Below are 16164 nucleotides of genomic sequence, written 5' to 3' on the forward strand. Positions count from 1 at the left end.
TCCTTCTCATGACCTCATAGACCCCTACATGCTCCACTTATTCTAATACCACCACTTTGGGGGATGGTTAAGATTTCAGTGTAGGTAATACAAATATTCAGGTTAAATCATAATAAAATTAATTTAGTGTTCATGTGCCTGAAAAGATGATACTCTGTTAGCAAGTTGGTACTCTGTTAGCAAGGCTCGGCTGCCTTGAAGGTCCGTCTTTTCCTAACTCCCAGCTTTGCTGTCCTTCAGGTTGGCTACAGTTTTGTCCATATTGGTTCTCTGGCTGTCAGCCCAGAACTAACTACAAAGCCATGAGTTACTGTAAGGGTTTAAATAATCTGGAATCAATTTGAGACATCTTCTGAGTCAACGTGTATAATCCATAGAGTGAATTTGTGTATGTGTGCATATATACATATTTGTTTACATATATGCATACTCATTTGTGCATGTATGCATGAAGGCCAGAGGTTGATATTGGTTGTCTTCCTCAGTCAATTTCTACCTTAGTTAGAGGGCAAGGTCTGTCACTGAGTTGGTGGTTAGCCCACCAATCAGACTAACTTGGTTGGTCAGGGAGCCACAGTAATCATCCAGCTTCCTGTTGTGATTACAGGCAAGTGTTGCTATACTAGGCTTTCTGTGTGGGTCCTTAGGGATCCAAACTCAGGTCCCCACATTTGCACAGCAAGTGTTTTACTGCCTGAACCATCTCCTCAATCAATTAATGGAGTTATTATATGATTATGCAATGAGCTAATAAAAAGGCATATTTTCCCTAGGTTAAAAACTGGTGAAATCAGACCTGGTTCTTTCACTTCTTGTGTTGCATGTGTATGAGAATGTTTTAATACTTAGTCATAGAATGTATGAAACAGAAGATGTTCTGGTGTTCATAAAACCTCTGATAGCTTGTCTGACATAAAGAACCACTCAATAAATGATATACATTAGTTTAATAGGACTCTACCAGGCATGGTGGTGCATACCTGTAATTTCAGGTTTGAATGAAAGGTAAATTCAGACAAGGCAAATGCCAAGAAAAGGGAATGGGCAAGGACCCATAAAGGGGAAAATTCAGGTAGCGTGTTTATAGGTAGCACATTGATGTAGCATGTGCCTCTTCCACTGTATCAGAACTGTAACTGAAAATATTCCACAGAGCAAGTGTAAAAGAGCTGGCTGCCCCTGTCTCCCCTTCTCAACACCCCACTTGGCAGGCCCTGCCCCTTGCTGACTGCAGCACTTCAGTGAGCTAGCTGGGACTGTACTGGAGAGCTCACCCTGGTGGTGTTTGTGTAGGAGAGCTGGTGGGCTGACCAACTCAGCTACCACCTAGGCCTCCAAGGCTTTGAGTTGGCCCACCCCAACATCCCCCCCTTCTGTGAAATACTGAAGTGGATGAAGGGGCCAATCCTGCAGAGCCAAAGGTGCAGGCTCTCCGTGATATAGGGCAGCTCTAAGAGGAGTCCCGATAAGATCCAGGATTGATAGAGTAGCAGAAGCCAGAGGCCTCGAACCAGACCAGACTCATTTTAATGGACATTTGTAAGTAAAACTGTTTGTGTAAAAGGGTGTACTGTGGGGCACATTTCCTTTGGTGGGAGAGGTTGCAAGAGTGGAGGGAAGATATGGAGGGATGAGGAGATGAGTGGGATTGGGGTGTATGATGTAAAATTGACAAAGATCAATAAAAAGTAAAAAAAAAAAAAAAAACCAAAACCAAATCAAGGGATACTATTTTAAACATGAAACACATTTTACATACTGTCAAACCAAGTAGGAGTTATATATTTTGTGGAGAGAGCCAGCTGGTTCAGAGATGCCATGTTCTGAAAGTATTCTTGTAGAAATGCATTATTTATATTAGTATTTGTCACGCTGACTCACATGGCCTCTGATGTCAGAGACAGTCTTATTGGTGCCCTTAGCAAATATTTCTTCCATGAGATGAATTCTGTAACTCAGAGCTAAGTTAATAGGTAAGGTTGGGAGATTAAGATGAGTAATTCTGATTCATATTAAACAAGAAAACTAAACTGGTATGATTTTTTTTTTCTTCTCTGATTTAAACTGGCTTTTGAGAAGAACAGTAACAAGACTTTAAAAATCAACTTTGTACTTTTCATATTTTATGTATGGAATGTATTAACTCAACCAATTACATAATACTTTCCAGGCCCTAGGCATGCTGTTAAGTGCTGGGGTTATAAAGATGAATAATCACTGCTCTGTGGGAACCCAAGTTTAGTCATCACAATGCAGCAAGATCTGAGTATGACACTGTAGGCCATCGTGGGCAGTGGGTGTGGGCTCTAGCTTTGGAGTCTGGGGAAATTGTAAAGTGGTGATATTATTTGTATGGGAAATTGAAGGAAGAGTATGAATTTGCAAGAATATGAAAAGTATAGGTGGGTGGGTGTGTGCTGAGAAAGAAATGCCCATGCAAAGTACTGGGGGCCACGATGTCAGCACAGTATTTCCTAGTGAACGACAAAGAACGCTGCAGGGCAACAGCTAAGAGCTCACTGGGACTGCTCCAAGAGGTGTCCAATTCCTTATGGTCACTAGAGTTAACCGCGTCTAAGATGCTCTGTTTTAAAAATCAGAAGAGGGAAAAGGGATGGTCCCTGCAAGGTTCCCTTTCCAACAATCCTCGAGGACTTTACAGTTGAAGAACTTGACTCCTCAGAAGCTTAAACAGTCTCCCCAAGCTCTATAGGGAAGAAGCTAAATCAGAATTTGAATTGGCATCTGCCTCACCCTCAAACCCACAATACATTGGAATCACCGCCATTTCTTCTTTCTCTGCTGACTTAAGACTCAGCTCACTAGATGATCACCATTCTGGATATGAGATCATCCTGTAGGCACAGGTGCAGGGCTCTGAGAACACAGGCCACAGGCAATGCCGGGCTCATGATTCTCCTTAGGGGCTCCTGACAGTTCTGAGCCTCTGTTCCAAGGCAGAGAATCTGCCTTGTTAGGCAGCACACAGGATACCTCTGATGTAAACGTGTTGTGTTTATATTTGGATCAAATTACCCTGTATGGAATTCTTATGTGGATATGGCTTTTCTCTCCTTCCTGTCTGCTCTTCTAGCTTGGTTCCTTTGCCTCCATCTCTGACTTTCTTTCCCTAGTTTCTTCTTAATCTGTATGGTGGTGATTTATTGCAGTGTTACAGGGAGAAGATTAGAAAATTGATGTTTTGTTCAATTGGACTGCAAAGTTTGAGAGAATCACATTTACTGGTCATTCTTCCCATGATTCCCCACTTCTCCACCTGGCAGGGATCATGTCCCTCTGAGCCTTTCACAGACCTGTCTATGCTCAAGTTCCTGAGATTACAACCCACACTGGGTACCCTGTACCTTCTGGTTGCAATCAGGCTTTTTGAAACCCATGATCCAGCCAAGGCCGGCAAGTACAACTACTTGTTTACTCTGTGTGTGTGTGTGTGTGTGTGTGTGTGTGTGTGTGTGTGTGTGTGTGTGTTGCATATGAGAACCAGAGCTTGATGCTGGGTGCTGCACTAACAGGCTGCTTGCTGATTTGGCTAGACTGGTTGATTAGCAAGCCCCAGTGATGCTCCTGTCCCTGTCTCCTCAGCACTGGGATTATAGGCGTGAGCTGCATGCCCAAATTTATTTTTTCATTTATACTTTTATTTTTAAGATTATAGTACAATTACATCATTTCTCCCTTCCTCATTTCTTCATCTAAGCCCTCTGATATACCCCTCCTTGCTTTCTTCATGGCTTCTTTGTTCATCAATTGTTGTTATATGGACATATGAATATGTGTATACATATTTATTCCTAAATATAACCTGTCCAGAGTGTACCAGGGTGGCCATTTACTGTTGGATAACCAATCTGTGTGCCCTTATGTGGGTGTCTTAGTCAGGGAATTTATTCCTACACAAACATCATGACCAAGAAGCAAGTTGGGGAGAAAAGGGTTTATTTAGCTTACATTTCCACATTGCTGTTCCTCACCAAAGGAAGTCAGGACTGGAACTCAAGCAGGTCAGGAAGCAAGAGCTGATGCAGAGGCCATGGAGGGATGTTACTTACTGGCTTGCTTCTCCTGGCTTGCTCAGCTTGCTTTCTTGTAGAACCCAAGACTACCAGCCCAGGGATGGTACCACCCACAATGGGCCCTCCCCTCTTTGATCACTAATTGAGAAAATGTCTTAAACCTGGATCTCATGGAGGCATTTCCTCAACTGAATCTTCTTCCTCTGTGATAACTCCAGCTTGTGTCAAGTTGACACACAAAACCAGTGGGGAAGATTATTTCTCCCACTGCCAGAATTCATACATTGTAGTTCTTTGTGCAGGGTTGAGGCTTTGTGGTCTTTCCTTGTCCACTTTGGCTTGTCTGTTGTCATTCCTGCTCAACTCATGTTTAGGTAGCTGTATTGGTGAGACTTTATGGCTGTAGCTTCTGACATTGCTGGGAGACACAGTAAAGTCCCTGATCCTCTGGCTCTTAAAATCTTTCTGCCGTCTCTTCCACAATGTTCTCTGAGCCTTGTGTTAGGGAGTTGGGTCTGAGTTCCACAACTCTGCATTTTGATGGTTACTGTTTTCAGTAGTGGTCTCTGTCAATTGCAAAGAGAAGTTTCTTTTCTTAGTAAAAAAAAAAAAATTACCTCTTTTATTATGTTTCAATCATGTGTCTGTGTGTGGATTTGTCTCTGTGAGTGAGTGTAGTGCCTACAGAGCCCAGAGGAGGACATTGGTTTTTCTGGAACTGGAGTTACAGGTGGTTGTGGGCCATCCAATGTGGGTGCTGGGAGCTGAACTCAGGTTCTCTGCAAGAGGAGCAAGTGCTCTTACCTGCTGATTGATCACTCCATCCCACAAAGAGAAGTTTCTTGATGAGGGATGAGGATTACACTTATCTGTGTGTATAAGAACAAATATTTAGAGTATAGTTAGGGTTATGTTGGTTTAACAAAGTGGTGGTTGTAGGTTCTTCTCCAAGATCCATGACTTTACTAGCTCTGGGCAGTTGGCTAGGTTTCCGGAGCCAGACAAGATCTCCCTCTGTTGACTGGGCCTTAAGACCAGTTAAAAAGCTGTTGGTTAACACCACACATGCTGCTTATACACCTGTATGGTTATCATGCCATGTTGGTGGTTGTCATGGTTCATGGGCATCATAGCTAAAGGAGACGAGTGGTTGCTTCCCTTCTTTAGAAGCTTGCATGATGCCTTCTGGTACCATGAAAGCTATCCCTCAGGGAGGAGGTATTCATGTCAGTTTCAGATAAGGGGCCACTGGACCCTGTGTCTGAAGTTCATGGTGTATTAAGCAATAGGGACTCTCCTTCAACCTTTTTGGAGTAACCAAGAGGAATATCAACAGTTAGCTGTTTTTGGAGTTTCTTGGAGTACCCTGACCAACAGGTCAAAAGAAGGCTTCTCATGGCTGGTGTTTTGTTTTATTTGTTTTCTTAGGTAGTCTTTGGTTCTTGGAGAAAGTATTATCAGCTCAGATAAGAAATTTTCCAGTTTTTTTTTTTTTTTTTTTTGTTTTGTTTTGTTAAACATGGGTGCTGGGGTTCCTTTGAACACAGGCTCTTGTGCCTGTACAGCAATCATCCTACTGACTGAGCTATCTCCTGACTGTGGCTTTGCTTTCTGTGTTGCCTCAGTGAATTCTGTGAACTTCCTCCAGGCTCTCTGCTTTCTAGCTCACCTGCCCTTCACAGAATGTGGTCGGTCCTGACAGGTAGAGCAAAGACACACACTGAGGCCTCACCGTCAGGCTGGTCCTAGCCTTCCTTGAGGCCTCTGGTGAAGTTCCTGCTGGGCATTCCCAGGTCTCTGCTTCCCACCTCACACTGACCAATTGGATTCTCTCTCCACCTTCCTTTTCTAAAAAAAAAAAAAAAAAAAAAAAAAAAGACTCTTCCTTTAGCCTGCTTTTAGTTCAGCTCTCCTTGTTTCTGTCATCTTAATAGCTGGGGTAACTGCCTTTCTCTTCATGATATTTCAGAACTCTGGGGATAGTCCAGGTGTCCCAGTTGGCCAGTTTTTTTCTTGCTCCCAGTAGGAGGGACTAACCCCAGTGTGCTGGAGTTTTTGTACAGAGGCAGCCTACCAGAGTTCCATTCCCAGGACCACAAAGTAGAGAACTGACTGCTCTAACTCTCATGTGTATGCCATGGCATTTACACGCTCCCCCACATAAGGACACACCAGTAATGGATTCCCTCCTGGCTCTTTTACTTGGCCCGGCTACCTGGATTTTGGGATCAGAACTCTGGGTTCAGATCCTACTTCTTTACTGTGAAATTAGACAATATCTTTAACCCTTTTAAGCTCTCATTTTCTCTTCTGTAAAATGAAGATCATGATGTATTTCTGAAATACGGACAAAAGATTGCCTGAAATAAGAGCTAATACAGTTACTTCTTCTGGGTGATTGTTTTTTATCTCTCTACTTTCCAGGCTCAATGTGCAACCATCTTGTGAGGTTCAGCTAGTCTACTGCAGCCAGAAGGGAGCTCCACCTTAAACTGGCACCCCCAACCCCCTCCAAGATTCATGCTTTATTATTTCCTTTAATGTTTAGCATCATGTTGCTGTTCTAGGTGTCAGTTGGTTTTATTTGTAGTCCTCAGTCTACAGAAAGGCCCTAGAACACAGATGGTGTGGGTGTTAGGTCTTCTCTTGGGTGTTCTGTTTCAGGGTGCACTGACACAAACAGGCAGCACCTTCACTGTAAATAACAATGATTAGCATAGTTTTGAAGAAACCACCAGAGTGAGGAGGAGCTCACTTTAACTTTGTCTTCCTGGTGATTATCAACCCTGTGTATTTAATGGAATCACCTGGAGAGGTTAAAAACAAACAATGCTACTGGATCACATTCTGGGGAAGTTAAAGCCAGATCTTCGTGGGTGGCGCCAAGAGCAGGTAGTGTTATTGAACATTGAGGTTGAGAACTTTCCACTCCCCGAAGTCAGCCCTGTCCACTTAGGAAAGTGGCTTTAGTTTGAATTTCCCACTCAGACCGTTTTTCTGGGAAGGCCGGCTACAATGTTGGTAGGAATTAACTTTTGAAGAACACAGAATGTTTTACGGTTCAAAGCATGCTACGAAAGAGACCGTTATTTGCCAGAATGCCTGCTGCCCACTTGAGCCAGTCTGCCCCCTGGCAGTTGCATGCTTTAGGTCACTGGTACCACTGCAGAGCTCGCCAGGGCCCTAAAGTATTTATAACACTTACAGTGTTTCTGCAAGGCGAGCTTTGCCGCTAGACGCCAGAGCTGGTTGCTGTAAGAGTCAGCCTGAGCTAGCTGCTGCAGGCTGCTGGGGAACCACATTTTCAGGCTGAGAGAAAGAGAATCATGATTCTCTTCCCAGAGCATCGAAAACAACAGCCATGGGGAGGAGACTTATGAGGGAGGCCTCCTTCTTATTGTTTGTGATATTGTCTTACTCATTAATGCTACTTTAAAACAGATTACAGAGATACAGTTCACAAACCATCAACATCATCTGTCATAACTCAGCAAGTTTCAGCAAATCTGCAGAGCTGTGCGATGCTTAGCCATCACCACAGATATGTTTAGAAGATTCCTGTCACCCCCTAAAAGCCCCTGTGCAGTCGATGTCTGCTTGAGCCCCAAGTCCAGAGAAACTGGAATTGGTATGATTCCTTTTTTTTTTTTAAAGATACTTCATAAAAAATGGAATCATACAATATATAATCCTTTGTGTCTGGTGTCTTTCACTTACAGTGTTTCTGTCATCCTTGAAGCATATATCAGTAATTTGTTCTTTTATCTCCCATCCTTCCTCCTCTCTGCTTCTCCTCGTCTTTTTTTCTTTCAGCTGAGTAGCAGGCACTAGGCTTCTTATAACTTACCCACCCATCAGTCGATGGGTGTTTGCTCTGTTTTCACTCTGTACCCTTTATGAGTTATGCTACTGTGAGCATTCCATATAGCCTTTAAAAGGTTTTATTAATATATATCTACTAGATGTATAATGGGTCTCATGACATATTTTTACAGGTATATTCTATATTGGGATCTTGTTTCCTCCCCTGTACCATCCCCCTCCTCCCTTTCCTTTCCAAACTAGTTCTCTTTCCTAACCAGTCCTCCTCTTCCTCCTCCTCTTCCTCCTCTTCCTCCTCCTCTTCCTATACCAGCCTTCCTTCTCCTTTCATGTCTGGTAAATTCTTGTTTAACTTTTAAAGAAGTCACAGAGTGGCTGCCTCTCCCTCTCTCTGTTTCTCCACAGTCTCACCAACACCTGTCTTCTTGCCTGGCATTCTTATGCTGGCATATGAGATGGCATCTCACCATGCTTATATCTGTAGTTCTTTATGATCAATCATGTTGAGACCTTTGCATACACCCATTTGTCATTTATATATGTTCTTTGCCTATTGTCATATTAAATCTCTTTCATAACTTTAAATGTTGTTTTATGAGTTTGTGTGTGGTGCTGAATGTATGCATGTGTGCCACATGGGCTCAGGTGCAGCAGAGGCCAGAAGAGGTTGTTGGATCCCAGACAACTGTATGTATAGGTAATTGTGAGCCACTATGTGGGTGCTGCGAACTGGACTCCAGTCCTCTGCAAGAGCAGAAAGTGCTCGTAACCACTGAGCCATCTCTCCAGCCCCTCTGTAAGTCTTTTAAAGTAATTTTACAAGTTGGCCTGTCTGATGAGTTGTATTTTTCTCAGCTGCTAGGGACATGGCCTGAAGAAAAGGCAAGCACAAAGACACACAGAAACAGATATACAGATGGACTAGGTTCTTAGATGGAGAAACAGAAGCATCTCAAAGGCTCAGCATGTTAACCATATTCAGCAAAACAGGGAGGCGGGGTTATTGCACTTAGATAAACATGGAGGCTGGGTTTATGGTATAGGGTTGGTTCAGGGAGGCCAGTTTGGCTCATCTCAGTCAAAGCAGTCTCTATAGGGGAGCAGATGTCAGAACATAAATATCCTGATGGGGGTTAGCTATGCTGGACATTTTCTATACACAATGTCAAGATTCACACTCGGACAAGAAGGAGGGCTTTGATATTTTCCCTGAGTCTGGCTTGGAGAAGGCTTTGCCATTCTCCCTTGGGTCTGAGGTTACAGTTCTTGACATGGCTGCACCTATGTCAGCAGCACACAGTCAGACTTCCCTCCCTCAGGGCTTCCTCAGCTCTGCACAGTAGTGCTTTATATATCCTAGGTTTTAGGTCCCTTATTAGACATGTGGTTTGCATATAGTATTTTCTCTGTACATTGCTCTCTCACTTTATTAGTGATGCTTTTTAGCACCGAGTGTTTGCTTTTGCTGAAGTGTCCTCTACCATTTTTTTTCTTCCATTTTGAATCATGATTAGGATCTTACTTCTGCAGGAGCACAGAGACTTTTCTCCTAGATTGTCTTTGAAAAGTTTCATATTTTGGGTATCATTAATTTCAAGTTATTTTTTCTGTTTGATGTAAATATGGTTCTCCATTAATTATATGCATATGTATATCTGATTGCTTCAGTACTTTTCTCTTCAAAGCACTGTTTTTCTTTCTCAGACTACTGGTTGCTTTTGTTAAAAACACATTGACCTTAAATATAAGGGCTTGGTTTTTGTTTTTTGTTGTTGTTGTTGTTGAGTTTTGCTCTTGTTGTGTGAGCATATGTGTTCTCTTCACAGTCAGGTGAGAATGACATTCTCTTCATTGGGCGACTTTGTGGGAAATTTTGCAATTACAAGGTATAAGTCTGGTTAGGGAGCTAGCTCAGTTGGCAGAGTGCTTGCCTTGAAAATACGGCAAGCTGAGTTCAATTTTGAGAACCCATGTTTTTTAAAAAAGGTCAATTGTAGCTGCACGTGTGCCATCCTAGTATTGGGGAGCCAGACAGGTAGGTTCCTGGAATACTGGACAGCCAGCCAGGCTTACTTGGTGAGCTCCAAGCCAGCGAGAGATCCTGTCTTAAGAACAAATGAAAAACTCAAGATGGAGAGCACCTGAGTAAGGGTGTCCACGGCTGTGCTGTGCCTCTCATATGGTCACACATGGGGGGATGTGTGTCCAAGGCTGTGCTGTGGCTCTCACATGGCCACGCTTTGGGTAGCTTTCAGGTTATGCCATTACAAGCAATATATGGAAAGAACAGAAGTCGAGTGTTCACAGCTTGGTGACTGTGGTGACTGTCCATCATTAGGAGAGACACTGCAAGGAGAGGTGGCAGTGAGGAGATGCTGGCTTCAGGGTCTTCATCCTGGCCCTGGACTCCCTCTGCAGCTCAACGCAAATGGCTTCCAACCCACAGTGGAAAAATGAATAGTCTCTATCACTCTGATTGCCAGACAACTCACTGGTGTAGCCATCATCCACATTTCATACCGAGAAAGCTGGTGTTTAGAGTGAGAAAAGTCCCAGTGTCACAGATTCTGGGAGAGGCAGAGCAGATTTCAAACCCAGACTTGCCTAATTCTAAAGCATGTACCTTTCTATGAAATGTTCAGGGCTTAGGTAGAAACCCACGAGAGGATGATGGTGAGCTATGACTTCTGAGCAGACGGCAGGAAGTCACCTGGGCACATGGCTAGAAAGAGACAAAGTGCAGCCTTTGTTTCTGGGTTTTGCCAGAACTTGACTGAGCACTGGATTTGAGGTTCTGAGGCCGCTAGCTTTTTTATGTGGTGAAGTCTGTGGGAGGAAGGCGGAGTCATGCATGTGAGTTTATATGAACTTCTTGTTTGGTCACACGGCCAACCTGTAAGCAATTGTCAAGCAAATATCCTCTGCCTAAAGGGGAATGTGATGCAGTGGGAACTTTGTAAATGGATACGATAATCTATTTTAACAAGAAAGAATTTTATTTCTTGGTGACCAAGGGTTAATCATAGACATGAGTTATTTTAATCTTTTATCCTTTTCTTTGTCTGCTGAAGCTGCGCTGATTTCAGCTCTTCTCATTTAAAACAGAGCCGATGAAAGATAACTTGTTAACGTGTGAGAATTTTCTTCTCACCTCTTCTCATCACTTGTAATCTGTCCTCTACTTGCTTGAATGTTGGCACTCGCCAGGCTTCCCTGGGCCCTTCTCTCTCTCCTCTCTGCTCTTTTCTTCAAGTGATCCCACACAGGATTGTGGCTGCTCTTAGCCATTCGTGATTCTGATTTCAGCATTTTCGGCTCAGAGTCCCACATGTGCTGCCAGTTGTCTGCCCGATGGCTCTGCTCAGGATGGCTCTGCTCAGGATGGCTGCACTGTGATGTCCAAGTATAATAAAGCAGCAATTCTGGCCACCCTAAGTTCCTTTTAGGACCACACCACTCAGTTGTGCCCTTTAATGACTTTCCACAGTTTTTAGGATAGAGACAGAATCTTTTCCATGACATGATCCTGTGTTTTTCTGTCTCTCATTTGTACCATTGTCTGACTGACTGTGGTACAGCTACAGTGTTCTCGTCCTTCAAACCCTTAAGTGTGTCATGCTCCTCTTTGCTGCTATACTTTGGGGCTTTGCACATGATTCCCTGTTCGGAAAGTTCTTACCCTGACCTCCACCCTTAAAGCGTTAGCTCAGATGTGTCTTGCCTGGTGAAGTCCTCTCTCCCTTCTCCCTAATAATTTTTTTTTTTTTTTTTTTTTTTTTTTTTTGTGGTCTAAAAAGCTTATGTGTATAACACACATACAGACACATATAATTATACTACTAATATATATACACACATATGTATCTAATGCATAATATGCTAGCATTTTCTTATGTGACTTTTCACCTGGGTTGCAAGGTCATAGGGGAGGATCTGCCTCATTCTCCATTTTTTTTTTTTTAAAGAGCATTGTTAAAAAGTTTTAAGTTAGCATGAAATAATTGTATAAATTATGGGGTATAGTATGATATTTCAATAAACACATAAAATGCATATTGATCAAATTAGGATAACTAGTGTACTCATTTCAAGTTCCCAACAAAAATGTTGAGTGTGTGTGTGTTTGTATGTGTGCGTTTGTATTTGGGTGTGTGTTTGGTGTATGTATGTGTGTGTTTGGCTGTGCATGTGTTTGTGTGTATATGTGTGTGTTTGAGTGTGCTTATGTGCTCGCCTGTGGCAGCCAGAGACTGACCCTTGTATCTTCCTCTATTGCTTTCTGCCCTAATTATGCAGAGACAGAACCACTCGTTGCATCTGAACTGGGGCTCACCATTTCAGCTAGAGTGGATGGCCAGCGAGCTCCCTGAACGGCCTGTCGTCACCCTGTTAATGCTGGGCACCCATGCACAAGTAAGTGTGTGCCGGTGTTTACAAGGATGCCGGGGATCTTATGTGACAAGCACTTTACCCACCGAACAATCTCTTCAGACCCCCAATTTTTTATTTGTATTTTAAAGAAATTCTTTAGTTTTAAATGGTATGAAAACCCAGTTAAGACTTAGAGAAACCAAAGTTCTTAACTGGAAAAGTTCTTTTAGCCTGAATTTTATATTCAGAGCCATGGAAGACAGGAGGCAGAAGTGATGTCAGAGAGTTTTTCACCAAATCTTTATTTGAAGGAGTGAACTGATGCTCTTGCCAGATGATCTGGCATTGGGGTTGAGCAAGCCTGATGCTTCCATGGTGCATATGCAAGAGGGAACTTGGGTCTGGGGAGCTGAGAAAGCTCATTATCTCCTCAAAGTCACCACTTTTTTTGAGGACCTACTTTTTGGCATGGACTAGATTCGTCTTTCACACAAAGAATCTCTCAGCTCTAACATTACAGTTTGAGTTCAACTCGTATTTCCACTTGAGGGAAAATGAACATGACAGAGATTAGTAATGTGCTCAGGCTCACAGAGCTCCAGAAGAAATGCCCATGTCATAGCACCACTGCTCGCTGTGGTAAACTTCTTCCTGCTTGCGTTGGGTGGGGATAAGGGGTTAAGACTAGATTAGCCTAAGGAGATTTTCATTGGGAACTAGTAATCCCAGAGAAGCTTCTTAGTGGGAGGCTCTGGCTTTGTGTGCCACAATCTAGGGAGAGCGGTAGGGAGCTGCTGGCATGTGCCCTGGCCTTTACCAACTTCAGAAGAGGTAAATAAAGAAGAATTACAAGCCATCAGCAGTTGCTGAGAGAGGCCAGATCAAAGGGACAACAGGCCAGGTTTAGTGGATGCTAATTGGGAATGAGCCCAGAGTCACTTAGTGAGTTCAGGGAGTGATGTGCAATTAGCCACCAGGTTGTGTACCTGCATGTGTTGTTCCTGTAAGTTAACCCTTTGACCTAAATAATTGGTCTGCTTAAGAAGCCAGCCTGCCTACATCCTTTCATCATGGGACTCTTGCTGAACGCTTAGCTCTGCCCTACAATTTCCCCATATCCTCAGTGGTTCTTCAGTGCTGTCTGAGCTATTACTGCCAGTGCTGATGACCAGGGCACAGTCTTCACCATCTGCCTCCCTGAAAAGAACCTGTAAGCCTTTAAGGCCATTATTAATAACAATTGTTTAGGTGCTGGGTAACAAATCTGTCAGCGTGTTAGCGTGGACAGCAGCTAACATTCTAGTTAAAAGGGAGTGAGATAGGATCTTACAAAATCAAATTCGGAAAATAGGTCTGACAAGGAAATCAGAGAGAGAGAGAGAGAGAGAGAGAGAGAGAGAGAGAGAGAGAGAGAGAATGAATATGAATATATATGTTACATGTGCTGGTAGAGAAATCAGGAAGTCCGGATGTACTCATCAGTTGAAATAGGATGTTGGTGAATCTGTCTCACCTGTCTTAGCCATAGAGTGGGTTGGAAAGACACTAATGTCTTTCCAGCTATAAGTCACTAAGTTAACACTCTGCTCTGCTTCACTCCAAGATGCCATAATTCACAGGTGTTAGATTTCACGTAGCCAACACCCCTATCAATCCATATAGCAAAGCTTTAGCCTAATCAGACTAACTTGTCACCTGTTTGTGTTTGTGCATGTGTCATGGGTGTGTGTGCATGTGTGTGTGTGCAAGTGTACATTCATGCCCATATGTGTGGAGACCAGATAACAGCGACAGCGATACTGTGTTTTCCTTTGTCACTCTCTTCCTTTTTCTCTAAAGATAGAATCTGTTAGGGAACCTGAAGCTCACCGATTTTTTGCTAGTCTGGTTACTTGCAGTCCCATTTTTCCGTGCGGAGGTGACAGGCATGAGCAACCACACCCATCTTTTTGATGTGGGTGATAGGCATCCAAACTCATGCGCTCCTGCTTGTGTAACAGGTGGTCTTACCCACTGAGCCGTCTCCTCAAGCCCAGTACCTCTTGTTTTAATGTGCATTTTATTTGGTTTCTTGTGAGAGTAAATATATCTTTGTGTGCTTGCTGCAAATTATCTGTTTCCATCCTTGTTTCTGTTAAGAGTTCTCTATTTTCCTGTTTTCAGCTGTCTCTTGAACATTCTCGATATTATCCATAAGTTAGAATCAGAGATGGCCTTGGAGATACTTAATCTCCCAGTTACCTCATTTGAGGAGATTGAGCCCAAACGCTGAAGCTTATGTACAGAAGAGAAGCTTGAACTCGGAGCACTTCCACCTCATTGTGTGAAGTGGAGGCCTTTAGCAAGACAGGAATTGCAGTAAGCAGTACTGGTCGAGCTTTACCCCTCCCCTCATTCTTCTTTCCAGGCAGAAGGGACATTTGGCTTGACCAGTTGGTTGAGGTCTACTCTGAACCAAAGAAGCTCTTACAGTCTCCGAGGTCTGAAGTCTCATTATCCCCACACACAAGTCATTCTTAAAAACTGAAGAACATCATGCAGTATGCACTGATGTCTACCCCTCCTGAGGACTTAGGGACCAAGACCTGAAGAACCCTAGTGCATGCAGTGGGCTGCGGGCTTTACTTGGAGAAACACTGATGAAAAACTGTTTCATAAGCTGCCTGATCAGTCTTCTGCCACCATCCTCTTAGTGATTTCCATTCATCTTCCAGCTGCCAGACAGAACTACAGGTGTTTCCCCACACATCTCCCTTTATCACACCTCCATGATTTAACCCTTAATATCCACGGAAATGCCTCCTCCTGTGCAAAATCCTCTGATAGTCTCAAGGTCTATGTTGGACATGGCCTCCTGTACAAAATACCCCATTGATTTTTTTCTGGTACTCAAGTTCTGGGGCCAAATGTGAAGTACAAGTGGGTGGTGTGAGCCCAGGCACACTATTGGAACCCTGATAGCTACCCCTGAGGAAGGTGGGTAAAGATTCCTCTCGGAAGAAGACAGTAACTTTCTAGACCAGGTCATCTGTTCTTTTTTATTTTTAAACATCCACTTGCATCAAATGTACACGCACATCTTTATTTAGAAAATAGGATCTGTACACCAGTGGTTCTAAAGACAGCAGCCTCCCATCCCTGTTACATGCTTCTCCTGCCTGAGAGACAGACACTCTTCAGTGTCAGATACGGTTGACTCCACAGAGAGGAAGCAGTTAGCTCTGCCTTGCTCCCGAGTCTTCCACACGTCCCTTCCTCTTCTCCACATTTGATGGATTTCCCAGGTGTTTTTATATTTGCCCCCAGAGCACTGTGATACTGACTTAGTGACTTGTGCTACCCGCTACCTGGCAGTCCAAATCTGAACTTTGGGTACCCATCTTTCCCCTAATCTTTCCTCCAGTAATTCTTCCCCAACATCATGTTTAGCCACTCATCAAATTATGTAACTATTTCTCACCTTACTTTTAAAATGCATCCAATCCTCTCTGTCTCCATGGCTACTGCTTTTGGTCAGTTTCCCCTCTCTTTCCTGTGGAAGACACAATACTGCTGGTCTCACACCTTCACCTGCCTCACACATCTCTTTTATGCCTTCTAGCCAGGGTAAGCTTGAGTGAGTTTTCCTCCTCCTCTTCCTCTTCTTCCTCTTCCTTGTCTTTTTAGGTGAGGAAGATTAAGCCCAGGGCAAGTATACCAGCCCCAGAATGAGCACTCTAAAGGGAAAATCAGGTATCATTTTGTGATTAAAATTATGGAGTGTGTTTCAGGAGGAAATTGAAATTCCTTATCTTGGTAATGCAGAGATATTTTTTTAGCATTTTGTCTCCCCCCACACATACTTTTCTTTACAGTAGGGTTATGGTGGCTATGTAAAAAAGTGAGTGGAAGTTATATGTGCCATAACTGCTTAGCCTGAAATGTACCTATTACATTT

General features: G+C 43.3%; 1 long non-coding RNA gene across 1 annotated transcript in view; it reads left to right on the forward strand.

Moving 5' to 3' along the window:
• LOC143443722 (uncharacterized) overlaps positions 1-12282 on the forward strand; it is a 35582-nt gene extending 23300 nt beyond the window's left edge. Inside the window, exon 3 of the long non-coding RNA XR_013112939.1 lies at positions 12153-12282. This is a non-coding gene — a long non-coding RNA (uncharacterized LOC143443722). The remainder of the gene's footprint in view (positions 1-12152) is intronic.
• The last annotated feature ends 3882 nt before the right edge of the window (positions 12283-16164 follow it).

Source organism: Arvicanthis niloticus, chromosome 10 (assembly GCF_011762505.2).
Source record: "Arvicanthis niloticus isolate mArvNil1 chromosome 10, mArvNil1.pat.X, whole genome shotgun sequence".
Classification (NCBI taxonomy): Eukaryota; Metazoa; Chordata; class Mammalia; order Rodentia; family Muridae; genus Arvicanthis; species Arvicanthis niloticus.